We start from the raw sequence: 2500 nt of genomic DNA on the forward strand, positions 1-2500 counted from the left end.
ACCAGGCCCGACACTGCTTAGCTTCCGAGATCAGACGAGATCGGGGGTTTTCAGGTTGGTGTGGCCGTAAGCGAATGAGTCCACCCTCTGAACCTTATTTATACATGTAAATACGTCAGGTAAAAGTGGAAAAAAGCTTACAGCACCTGGTATTCACAGGCAGTCTCCCATTCAAGTACCAACCAGGCCCGACCCTGCTTAGCTTCCGAGATCAGACGAGACCGGGCGCATTCAGGTTGGTGTGGCCGTAAGCGAATTAGTCCACCCTCTGAACCTTATTTATACATGTAAATACGTCAGGTAAGAGTGGAAAAAAGCTTACAGCACCTGGTATTCCCAGGCAGTCTCCCATCCAAGTACTAACCAGGCCCGACCCTGCTTAGCTTCCAAGATCAGGCGCATTCAGGTTGGTGTGGCCGTTAGCAAATGAGTCCACCCTCTGAACCTTGTTTATACGTCAGGTAAAAGCTTACAGCACCTGGTATTCTTAGGCGGTCTCACATCTATGTTCTAACCAGGCCCGACCCTGCTTAGCTTCCGAGATCAGACGAGATCGGGCGTATTCAGGTTGGTGTGGCTGTAAGCGAATGAGTCCACCCTCTGAACCTTATTTATACATGTTTATACGTCAGGTAAAAGTGGAAAAAAGCTTACAGCACCTGGTATTCCCAGGCAGTCTCCCATCCAAGTACTAACCAGGCCCGACCCTGCTTAGCTTCCGAGATCAGACGAGATCGGGCGTATTCAGGTTGGTGTGGCCGAAGCGAATGAGTCCACCCTCTGAACCTTATATATACATGTAAATACGTCAGGTAGAAGAAGAAAAAAGCTTACAGCACCTGGTATTCACAGGCAGTCTCCCATTCAAGTACCAACCAGGCCCGACCCTGCTTAGCTTCCGAGATCAGACGAGACCGGGCGCATTCAGGTTGGTGTGGCCGTAAGCGAATTAGTCCACCCTCTGAACCTTATTTATACATGTAAATACGTCAGGTAAGAGTGGAAATAGCTTACAGCACCTGGTATTCCCAGGCAGTCTCCCATCCAAGTACTAACCAGGCCCGACCCTGCTTAGCTTCCAAGATCAGGCGCATTCAGGTTGGTGTGGCCGTTAGCAAATGAGTCCACCCTCTGAACCTTGTTTATACGTCAGGTAAAAGCTTACAGCACCTGGTATTCTTAGGCAGTCTCACATCTATGTTCTAACCAGGCCCGACCCTGCTTAGCTTCCGAGATCAGACGAGATCGGGCGTATTCAGGTTGGTGTGGCTGTAAGCGAATGAGTCCACCCTCTGAACCTTATTTATACATGTATATACGTCAGGTAAAAGTGGAAAAAAGCTTACAGCACCTGGTATTCCCAGGCAGTCTCCCATCCAAGTACTAACCAGGCCCGACCCTGCTTAGCTTCCGAGATCAGACGAGATCGGGCGTTTTCAGGTTGGTGTGGCTGTAAGCGAATGATTCCACCCTCTGAACCTTATTTATAAATGTATATACGTCAGGTAAAAGTGGAAAAAAGCTTACAGCACCTGGGTTCCCAGGCAGTCTCCCATCCAAGTACTAACCAGGCTCGACCTTTGCTTAGCTTCCGAGATCAGAAGAGATCGGGCGTATTCAGGTTGGTGTGGCCGTAAGCGATTGAGTCCACCCTCTGAACCTTATTTATACATGTAAATACGTCAGGTAAAAGAAGAAAAAAGCTTACAGCACCTGGTATTCCCAGGCAGTCTCCCATCCAAGTACTAACCAGGCCCAACCCTGCTTAGCTTCCGAGATCAGACGAGATCGGGCGTATTCAGGTTGGTGAGGCAGTAAGCGAAAGAGTCCACCCTCTGACCCTTATTTATCAATGTAAATACGTCAGGTAAAAGAAGAAAAAAGCTTACAGCACCTGGTATTCCCAGGCAGTCTCCCATCCAAGTACTAACCAGAACCGACCCTGCGTAGCTTCCGAGATCAGACGAGATCGGGCGTATTCAGGTTGGTGTGGCCGTAAGCGCTTGAGTCCACCCTCTGAACCTTATTTATACATGTCAATACGTCATGTAAAAGAAGAAAAAAGCTTACAGCACCTGGTATTCCCAGGCAGTCTCCCATCCAAGTACTAACCAGGCCCGACCCTGCTTAGCTTCCGAGATCAGACGAGAGCGGGCGTATTCAGGTTGGTGTGGCAGTAAGCGAATGAGTCCACCCTCTGACCCTTATTTATACATGTAAATACGTCAGGTAAAAGAAGAAAATAGCTTACAGCACCTGGTATTCCCAGGCAGTCTCCCATCCAAGTACTAACCAGGCCCGACCCTGCTTAGCTTCCGAGATCAGACGAGATCGGGCGTATTCAGGTTGGTGTGGCCGTAAGCGAATGAGTCCACCCTCTGAACCTTATTTATACATGTAAATAAGTCAGGTAAAAGTGGAAAAAAGCTTACAGAACCTGGTATTCCCAGGCATTCTCCCAACCAAGTACTAACCAGGCCCGACCCTGCTTAGCTTCTGA

At 48.8% G+C, this 2500-nt stretch overlaps 2 protein-coding genes, 7 non-coding genes and 8 pseudogenes across 9 annotated transcripts in view; 1 reads left to right on the forward strand and 16 right to left on the reverse strand.

Annotated features, from left to right (window-relative positions):
- The window catches only part of LOC133946713 (5S ribosomal RNA), a 119-nt gene extending 47 nt beyond the window's left edge, over positions 1-72 (reverse strand). The window contains exon 1 of the ribosomal RNA XR_009918395.1: positions 1-72. This exon is cut by the window's left edge and continues 47 nt beyond it. This is a non-coding gene — a ribosomal RNA (5S ribosomal RNA).
- LOC133933439 (zinc finger protein 260-like) overlaps positions 1-2500 on the reverse strand; it is a 627571-nt gene that overhangs the window by 291482 nt on the left and 333589 nt on the right. The gene's annotated exons all lie outside the window — the stretch shown is intronic.
- The window catches only part of LOC133933462 (histone H4-like), a 556161-nt gene that overhangs the window by 68852 nt on the left and 484809 nt on the right, over positions 1-2500 (forward strand). The window lies entirely within an intron of this gene.
- LOC133936412 (5S ribosomal RNA) lies at positions 135-253 on the reverse strand. The gene has a single exon (XR_009914508.1). It is a non-coding gene; the product is annotated as a 5S ribosomal RNA (ribosomal RNA).
- Positions 316-424, reverse strand: LOC133943514 (5S ribosomal RNA; annotated as a pseudogene).
- On the reverse strand, positions 467-585 carry LOC133941870 (5S ribosomal RNA; annotated as a pseudogene).
- On the reverse strand, positions 648-765 carry LOC133937774 (5S ribosomal RNA; annotated as a pseudogene).
- LOC133936414 (5S ribosomal RNA) lies at positions 828-946 on the reverse strand. The gene has a single exon (XR_009914510.1). It is a non-coding gene; the product is annotated as a 5S ribosomal RNA (ribosomal RNA).
- LOC133943515 (5S ribosomal RNA) lies at positions 1008-1116 on the reverse strand (annotated as a pseudogene).
- LOC133942877 (5S ribosomal RNA) lies at positions 1159-1277 on the reverse strand (annotated as a pseudogene).
- Positions 1340-1458, reverse strand: LOC133945558 (5S ribosomal RNA). The gene has a single exon (XR_009917291.1). It is a non-coding gene; the product is annotated as a 5S ribosomal RNA (ribosomal RNA).
- On the reverse strand, positions 1521-1639 carry LOC133942486 (5S ribosomal RNA; annotated as a pseudogene).
- LOC133947677 (5S ribosomal RNA) lies at positions 1702-1820 on the reverse strand. The gene has a single exon (XR_009919314.1). It is a non-coding gene; the product is annotated as a 5S ribosomal RNA (ribosomal RNA).
- On the reverse strand, positions 1883-2001 carry LOC133939217 (5S ribosomal RNA; annotated as a pseudogene).
- On the reverse strand, positions 2064-2182 carry LOC133936438 (5S ribosomal RNA). Its single transcript, XR_009914533.1, has one exon. It is a non-coding gene; the product is annotated as a 5S ribosomal RNA (ribosomal RNA).
- On the reverse strand, positions 2245-2363 carry LOC133935055 (5S ribosomal RNA). The gene has a single exon (XR_009913214.1). It is a non-coding gene; the product is annotated as a 5S ribosomal RNA (ribosomal RNA).
- Positions 2426-2500, reverse strand: part of LOC133939767 (5S ribosomal RNA) — a 119-nt pseudogene continuing 44 nt past the window's right edge.

Source organism: Platichthys flesus, chromosome 22 (assembly GCF_949316205.1).
Source record: "Platichthys flesus chromosome 22, fPlaFle2.1, whole genome shotgun sequence".
Taxonomy (NCBI): Eukaryota; Metazoa; Chordata; class Actinopteri; order Pleuronectiformes; family Pleuronectidae; genus Platichthys; species Platichthys flesus.